Source organism: Amyelois transitella, chromosome Z (genome assembly GCF_032362555.1).
Source record: "Amyelois transitella isolate CPQ chromosome Z, ilAmyTran1.1, whole genome shotgun sequence".
NCBI classification, from domain to species: domain Eukaryota; kingdom Metazoa; phylum Arthropoda; class Insecta; order Lepidoptera; family Pyralidae; genus Amyelois; species Amyelois transitella.
In genome coordinates this window covers 14,007,501-14,017,500 of record NC_083535.1, presented here as the reverse complement: position 1 = coordinate 14,017,500, position 10,000 = coordinate 14,007,501, and positions in this window count along the sequence as shown.

Sequence of the window (10,000 nt, the reverse complement as noted above, 5' to 3'; positions counted from 1 at the left end):
ACCTAACCTAACCTAACCTAACCTAACCTAACCTAACCTAACCTAACCTAACCTAACCTAACCTAACCTAACCTAACCTAACCTAACCTAACCTAACCTAACCTAACCTAACCTAACCTAACCTAACCTAACCTAACCTAACCTAACCTAACCTAACCTAACCTAACCTAACCTAACCTAACCTAACCTAACCTAACCTAACCTAACCTAACCTAACCTAACCTAACCTAACCTAACCTAACCTAACCTAACCTAACCTAACCTAACCTAACCTAACCTAACCTAACCTAACCTAACCTAACCTAACCTAACCTAACCTAACCTAACCTAACCTAACCTAACCTAACCTAACCTAACCTAACCTAACCTAACCTAACCTAACCTAACCTAACCTAACCTAACCTAACCTAACCTAACCTAACCTAACCTAACCTAACCTAACCTAACCTAACCTAACCTAACCTAACCTAACCTAACCTAACCTAACCTAACCTAACCTAACCTAACCTAACCTAACCTAACCTAACCTAACCTAACCTAACCTAACCTAACCTAACCTAACCTAACCTAACCTAACCTAACCTAACCTAACCTAACCTAACCTAACCTAACCTAACCTAACCTAACCTAACCTAACCTAACCTAACCTAACCTAACCTAACCTAACCTAACCTAACCTAACCTAACCTAACCTAACCTAACCTAACCTAACCTAACCTAACCTAACCTAACCTAACCTAACCTAACCTAACCTAACCTAACCTAACCTAACCTAACCTAACCTAACCTAACCTAACCTAACCTAACCTAACCTAACCTAACCTAACCTAACCTAACCTAACCTAACCTAACCTAACCTAACCTAACCTAACCTAACCTAACCTAACCTAACCTAACCTAACCTAACCTAACCTAACCTAACCTAACCTAACCTAACCTAACCTAACCTAACCTAACCTAACCTAACCTAACCTAACCTAACCTAACCTAACCTAACCTAACCTAACCTAACCTAACCTAACCTAACCTAACCTAACCTAACCTAACCTAACCTAACCTAACCTAACCTAACCTAACCTAACCTAACCTAACCTAACCTAACCTAACCTAACCTAACCTAACCTAACCTAACCTAACCTAACCTAACCTAACCTAACCTAACCTAACCTAACCTAACCTAACCTAACCTAACCTAACCTAACCTAACCTAACCTAACCTAACCTAACCTAACCTAACCTAACCTAACCTAACCTAACCTAACCTAACCTAACCTAACCTAACCTAACCTAACCTAACCTAACCTAACCTAACCTAACCTAACCTAACCTAACCTAACCTAACCTAACCTAACCTAACCTAACCTAACCTAACCTAACCTAACCTAACCTAACCTAACCTAACCTAACCTAACCTAACCTAACCTAACCTAACCTAACCTAACCTAACCTAACCTAACCTAACCTAACCTAACCTAACCTAACCTAACCTAACCTAACCTAACCTAACCTAACCTAACCTAACCTAACCTAACCTAACCTAACCTAACCTAACCTAACCTAACCTAACCTAACCTAACCTAACCTAACCTAACCTAACCTAACCTAACCTAACCTAACCTAACCTAACCTAACCTAACCTAACCTAACCTAACCTAACCTAACCTAACCTAACCTAACCTAACCTAACCTAACCTAACCTAACCTAACCTAACCTAACCTAACCTAACCTAACCTAACCTAACCTAACCTAACCTAACCTAACCTAACCTAACCTAACCTAACCTAACCTAACCTAACCTAACCTAACCTAACCTAACCTAACCTAACCTAACCTAACCTAACCTAACCTAACCTAACCTAACCTAACCTAACCTAACCTAACCTAACCTAACCTAACCTAACCTAACCTAACCTAACCTAACCTAACCTAACCTAACCTAACCTAACCTAACCTAACCTAACCTAACCTAACCTAACCTAACCTAACCTAACCTAACCTAACCTAACCTAACCTAACCTAACCTAACCTAACCTAACCTAACCTAACCTAACCTAACCTAACCTAACCTAACCTAACCTAACCTAACCTAACCTAACCTAACCTAACCTAACCTAACCTAACCTAACCTAACCTAACCTAACCTAACCTAACCTAACCTAACCTAACCTAACCTAACCTAACCTAACCTAACCTAACCTAACCTAACCTAACCTAACCTAACCTAACCTAACCTAACCTAACCTAACCTAACCTAACCTAACCTAACCTAACCTAACCTAACCTAACCTAACCTAACCTAACCTAACCTAACCTAACCTAACCTAACCTAACCTAACCTAACCTAACCTAACCTAACCTAACCTAACCTAACCTAACCTAACCTAACCTAACCTAACCTAACCTAACCTAACCTAACCTAACCTAACCTAACCTAACCTAACCTAACCTAACCTAACCTAACCTAACCTAACCTAACCTAACCTAACCTAACCTAACCTAACCTAACCTAACCTAACCTAACCTAACCTAACCTAACCTAACCTAACCTAACCTAACCTAACCTAACCTAACCTAACCTAACCTAACCTAACCTAACCTAACCTAACCTAACCTAACCTAACCTAACCTAACCTAACCTAACCTAACCTAACCTAACCTAACCTAACCTAACCTAACCTAACCTAACCTAACCTAACCTAACCTAACCTAACCTAACCTAACCTAACCTAACCTAACCTAACCTAACCTAACCTAACCTAACCTAACCTAACCTAACCTAACCTAACCTAACCTAACCTAACCTAACCTAACCTAACCTAACCTAACCTAACCTAACCTAACCTAACCTAACCTAACCTAACCTAACCTAACCTAACCTAACCTAACCTAACCTAACCTAACCTAACCTAACCTAACCTAACCTAACCTAACCTAACCTAACCTAACCTAACCTAACCTAACCTAACCTAACCTAACCTAACCTAACCTAACCTAACCTAACCTAACCTAACCTAACCTAACCTAACCTAACCTAACCTAACCTAACCTAACCTAACCTAACCTAACCTAACCTAACCTAACCTAACCTAACCTAACCTAACCTAACCTAACCTAACCTAACCTAACCTAACCTAACCTAACCTAACCTAACCTAACCTAACCTAACCTAACCTAACCTAACCTAACCTAACCTAACCTAACCTAACCTAACCTAACCTAACCTAACCTAACCTAACCTAACCTAACCTAACCTAACCTAACCTAACCTAACCTAACCTAACCTAACCTAACCTAACCTAACCTAACCTAACCTAACCTAACCTAACCTAACCTAACCTAACCTAACCTAACCTAACCTAACCTAACCTAACCTAACCTAACCTAACCTAACCTAACCTAACCTAACCTAACCTAACCTAACCTAACCTAACCTAACCTAACCTAACCTAACCTAACCTAACCTAACCTAACCTAACCTAACCTAACCTAACCTAACCTAACCTAACCTAACCTAACCTAACCTAACCTAACCTAACCTAACCTAACCTAACCTAACCTAACCTAACCTAACCTAACCTAACCTAACCTAACCTAACCTAACCTAACCTAACCTAACCTAACCTAACCTAACCTAACCTAACCTAACCTAACCTAACCTAACCTAACCTAACCTAACCTAACCTAACCTAACCTAACCTAACCTAACCTAACCTAACCTAACCTAACCTAACCTAACCTAACCTAACCTAACCTAACCTAACCTAACCTAACCTAACCTAACCTAACCTAACCTAACCTAACCTAACCTAACCTAACCTAACCTAACCTAACCTAACCTAACCTAACCTAACCTAACCTAACCTAACCTAACCTAACCTAACCTAACCTAACCTAACCTAACCTAACCTAACCTAACCTAACCTAACCTAACCTAACCTAACCTAACCTAACCTAACCTAACCTAACCTAACCTAACCTAACCTAACCTAACCTAACCTAACCTAACCTAACCTAACCTAACCTAACCTAACCTAACCTAACCTAACCTAACCTAACCTAACCTAACCTAACCTAACCTAACCTAACCTAACCTAACCTAACCTAACCTAACCTAACCTAACCTAACCTAACCTAACCTAACCTAACCTAACCTAACCTAACCTAACCTAACCTAACCTAACCTAACCTAACCTAACCTAACCTAACCTAACCTAACCTAACCTAACCTAACCTAACCTAACCTAACCTAACCTAACCTAACCTAACCTAACCTAACCTAACCTAACCTAACCTAACCTAACCTAACCTAACCTAACCTAACCTAACCTAACCTAACCTAACCTAACCTAACCTAACCTAACCTAACCTAACCTAACCTAACCTAACCTAACCTAACCTAACCTAACCTAACCTAACCTAACCTAACCTAACCTAACCTAACCTAACCTAACCTAACCTAACCTAACCTAACCTAACCTAACCTAACCTAACCTAACCTAACCTAACCTAACCTAACCTAACCTAACCTAACCTAACCTAACCTAACCTAACCTAACCTAACCTAACCTAACCTAACCTAACCTAACCTAACCTAACCTAACCTAACCTAACCTAACCTAACCTAACCTAACCTAACCTAACCTAACCTAACCTAACCTAACCTAACCTAACCTAACCTAACCTAACCTAACCTAACCTAACCTAACCTAACACCCATCTCTTGCGTGTCCATACCCAATTGTGATACACCAATCTCTTCGTCTCGACGCGGCCATCTATCCTGCACATTCGTTGTCTCCATTCCCGTTTGTTTTTGGTACTTTTTCGGCGTTTTTCTTTTCTAACGGTTTTTTCGCTATTTCTATACCTACTTCCCTCCCAAAACTTCATTTTTCCCTCCGAACTCCCTCTTTTTACTTCCGAATATCATTCCTGCTGCCTATCCCTTCATTTTGCGCCATTCCCCGTTAAAATCCGTCCCAATTTCGCTTAGTTATTCTGTTTTTAGTCGTTTCAGCCTTCGAAATTCACACTTTTTTCCGTCTAATTTAATTTTTTTCTATCAAACCGTGTCTAAGTAGTTTCTGCCTATCATCCCGGTCGTTATTCCCCGTATTTTGACATATCAATCTTTAAAATCTGTTCAGTAGTTTTTCAGTTATTAATTATTTTCGATATTTTTCATACAAACCGAGTTTACCTTATACCTCGGACCCATAGAACGGTCACCCATCTCTTGCGTGTCCATACCCAATTGTGATACACCAATCTCTTCGTCTCGACGCGGCCATCTATCCTGCACATTCGTTGTCTCCATTCCCGTTTGTTTTTGGTACTTTTTCGGCGTTTTTCTTTTCTAACGGTTTTTTCGCTATTTCTATACCTACTTCCCTCCCAAAACTTCATTTTTCCCTCCGAACTCCCTCTTTTTACTTCCGAATATCATTCCTGCTGCCTATCCCTTCATTTTGCGCCATTCCCCGTTAAAATCCGTCCCAATTTCGCTTAGTTATTCTGTTTTTAGTCGTTTCAGCCTTCGAAATTCACACTTTTTTCCGTCTAATTTAATTTTTTTCTATCAAACCGTGTCTAAGTAGTTTCTGCCTATCATCCCGGTCGTTATTCCCCGTATTTTGACATATCAATCTTTAAAATCTGTTCAGTAGTTTTTCAGTTATTAATTATTTTCGATATTTTTCATACAAACCGAGTTTACCTTATACCTCGGACCCATAGAACGGTCACCCATCTCTTGCGTGTCCATACCCAATTGTGATACACCAATCTCTTCGTCTCGACGCGGCCATCTATCCTGCACATTCGTTGTCTCCATTCCCGTTTGTTTTTGGTACTTTTTCGGCGTTTTTCTTTTCTAACGGTTTTTTCGCTATTTCTATACCTACTTCCCTCCCAAAACTTCATTTTTCCCTCCGAACTCCCTCTTTTTACTTCCGAATATCATTCCTGCTGCCTATCCCTTCATTTTGCGCCATTCCCCGTTAAAATCCGTCCCAATTTCGCTTAGTTATTCTGTTTTTAGTCGTTTCAGCCTTCGAAATTCACACTTTTTTCCGTCTAATTTAATTTTTTTCTATCAAACCGTGTCTAAGTAGTTTCTGCCTATCATCCCGGTCGTTATTCCCCGTATTTTGACATATCAATCTTTAAAATCTGTTCAGTAGTTTTTCAGTTATTAATTATTTTCGATATTTTTCATACAAACCGAGTTTACCTTATACCTCGGACCCATAGAACGGTCACCCATCTCTTGCGTGTCCATACCCAATTGTGATACACCAATCTCTTCGTCTCGACGCGGCCATCTATCCTGCACATTCGTTGTCTCCATTCCCGTTTGTTTTTGGTACTTTTTCGGCGTTTTTCTTTTCTAACGGTTTTTTCGCTATTTCTATACCTACTTCCCTCCCAAAACTTCATTTTTCCCTCCGAACTCCCTCTTTTTACTTCCGAATATCATTCCTGCTGCCTATCCCTTCATTTTGCGCCATTCCCCGTTAAAATCCGCGAAAAATTCGCCCCCCCGCCCACCCTTGTTTTCTCAGCTAGGTAAACTCCGCTCGCCGACGTAATTTCAAACCGTAAATCGACTTTTTTCTTCTGATATTTTTCTTTCTTCCGGCTATTGTATTTTGTTTTTCTGGTCCTAAAATTAGTTTCTGAATTGCTTTCATCCTTCCAGAAGCCATAGTTTTAATTTCACAGCTTGTTTCAGTTTCATATATTTCGGTAAATTCTTAATCACTTACATACGAGATCATGGTGCTCACCCGGTCTCCCACCCGGAAGGAGGCGACTAATCGCCCCCCTCCTCCACCCCCCATACCACCTCCACCTTCTTCTCCACCGATACCTAGCCATCGCCCAAACTTTGACTTCCCATACAGCGAGCCATCGGCCAGTGACGTTGACGATCTTCTTCGCCTTTTTCACGACGACGACTCTCAGGTGGCTTCCGAATCGGACATGCCACTTCTCCGATACATGTCCGACTCCGAAATAACCAACGACACTCCAAGCAGCCCCTTAAGGCAACCTGACAACACCGCCGTTGTGACAGTGGCTGATGTGCACAGTCAGTCCGATAAGGGACTTCCCCGTCCGGTGCCCACCACCGCAGCCTCAACCACCACCACCACCACCTCCATCACGAAACCAGCTGATCCCACTGAGTCTCGCACTCTAGATCCAGTTGAGGGACACAAAGCGAGCATTCTGGCTCGCGTTCAGGAGGCAATCGGCTTACTGTGTGCATCCAAAAGCGTCACTAAAAAACAACGTCAGGAGGTCACCCAATTACTGACGGACATTGGCGTGCAAACCAGCGCCTTCGTGGGAACCATTAACAGGTGTTGCACATGTATCCCCAACCTGAATGTCACAAAAGAGACTCAAACCGACCGAGTTCGCTCTCTCCCAGCTGAGCCGTCCAACACACCCACCGACCAATCCCTCTCCGAGGCAACTGTCAACCTCATCAGAGAAACCATTCAAGAGGAAATGGGAAAGCTCAGGGAGGCCCAATCATCAACTCCGATGAGCTATGCCGGCGTTGCGTCAATGGGTGGATCCCGAGGCGCCGCCCCCGCTAGCTCTGCTGCTACGGCTACCGCTACCACTAGCGCCGCGGCTGGCAGGAGTCGCCCTCCCATCACCAAACCGGCTATGATAATCTCTCCGATGCAGGAGTCCTCATCCAGGCAGCAAACGATAGAGGCTCTCAGAGAGGGGATAAATTTCAGAAAGGCTAAATACGCCCCAACCACTATAAAGGCCGTCTCTAACAACAAATTCCGCGTCGAATTCGACTGTGATCGCGATAGGGACGACGCCATCCAGCGCCTGTCGACCTCGGAAAAAATCGCAGCGGAGCCGGCGCGGAAACTGTCACCGATGCTGATCTTGAAAGGTGTCCCGAAGGAAATTCCTTCCGAGCAACTGAGGGACATAATCGCCGAACAAAATAGCGACCTCACTCCCCTCATTGAGAGCCCCCAGGATTTGCGCCTCCGCTTCCTGAGGAACAATCGCAATCCTAAATTGTACAACGCGGTGTTCATGGCAAGCCCCAGGGTGTGGCGAGCGGCCACCGCAACCGAAAGAGTCTGCATTGATTACCTCAGGGTACATATAAGTGACTTCTCCCCGTTCCTGCAGTGCTTCAAGTGCCTGCAGTTTGGACATACCCAGGCGAAATGCACCGCAACTGAACCAGCCTCATGCGCCTATTGCGCCTTAAACGGTCACACGGCCAAGGACTGCCCCACGGCTGCTAAAAAAGGAGAACCCATGTGCGCCAACTGTGTCTCACACAATAATAAATTTAAAACCAAAGGATCGGTAACACACCAAGCGATCTCGGCTGAATGCCCGAGACTGAGAGCCATGAGGGACAGAATCCTGGACCGTGTTGACTACGGGTAAAGCGGATTCCAATTTGGGTAAAATATTATAAAAATATGTGTAATAAAATATAAATATGTGTAATAAATAAATAGTATATATAATTATATATAATGAACCATCTGTGACTGTTGTGTGACTTCAGAACAATATAAGGAAGCCATTGGCCAACTGGTTTGAATTGTATCAAATGGCAATCAAACCAGAAGGCTACATCAATCACTTAATATAGACGTCTCATAAAATTCAATTTAATTAAGTAATACATTATAATATATATACAAATCATAAACCATTTGTGAACCATTTAAAATAAGCAAAGCATTAGCCAACTGGGTTGAAATGCATCAAATGGCAATCAAACCAGAAGGCTACCTCAATTATTTAAATAAAGATGTGACTCAAAATTCAATTCAATTTAATATAATATAAACATATATAAATATAGAATAAACCATTTGCGTTATCACATTGCATAAAACACTAGCAACCTGGCTTGAAGATGCATCAAATTGCACACAAACCAGGAAGCTGCTTTACACATGTGATCAACAAACTCAGAGTGACAACAAATAAAATAAATAAAAAAAAAAAAAAAAAAAAAAACCTAACCTAACCTAACCTAACCTAACCTAACCTAACCTAACCTAACCTAACCTAACCTAACCTAACCTAACCTAACCTAACCTAACCTAACCTAACCTAACCTAACCTAACCTAACCTAACCTAACCTAACCTAACCTAACCTAACCTAACCTAACCTAACCTAACCTAACCTAACCTAACCTAACCTAACCTAACCTAACCTAACCTAACCTAACCTAACCTAACCTAACCTAACCTAACCTAACCTAACCTAACCTAACCTAACCTAACCTAACCTAACCTAACCTAACCTAACCTAACCTAACCTAACCTAACCTAACCTAACCTAACCTAACCCCCTGATTGTGATACCTTGATCTCTTCGTCTTGTTGCCGCCATCAGTTCTGCATACCAGTTTTCTCCATCCCGTCGAATTTTTCATACTATTTTGTCATTTTTCTTCTTTAACGGTTTTTCTGCCATACAAATACTCATTTTCGTCCATAAACCAAATTTTTCTTCCGGACCCCCCCCTAATTACTTCTGTTTAGTGTTCCGGCTGCCTACCCCGTCATTTTGAGCCATCCCCGGACAAAATACGCGAGAAATTCGCCCCCCCGCCCACCCTAGTTTCATCAGCTAGGTAAATTCTGCTTGCCGACGTAAGTCGAAAACGAAAATCGACTTTTTTCCCTGGGGAATTTTTTCGTTTTCGGCTATTGCTTAGTGTTGGTCCCGTCCTAAAATTAGTCTCTAAGTTGATTTTATCTGTCTAGAAGTCATAGTTTATTTACACAGTCAGTTTTTGTTCTACGAATTTTGGTGAATTCTCAAAGTCTACCGACGAGACCATGGGGCTCACCCGGTCTCCGACTCGTAAGGAGGCGACCACTCGACCTCCTCCTGCACCCCCCAACCGCCCTTCGCGGTCTTCTTCACCAGTGGCAGGCAATTCCAGGGCCTCCCCAACTACGGCTAGCCCCCCCGAACG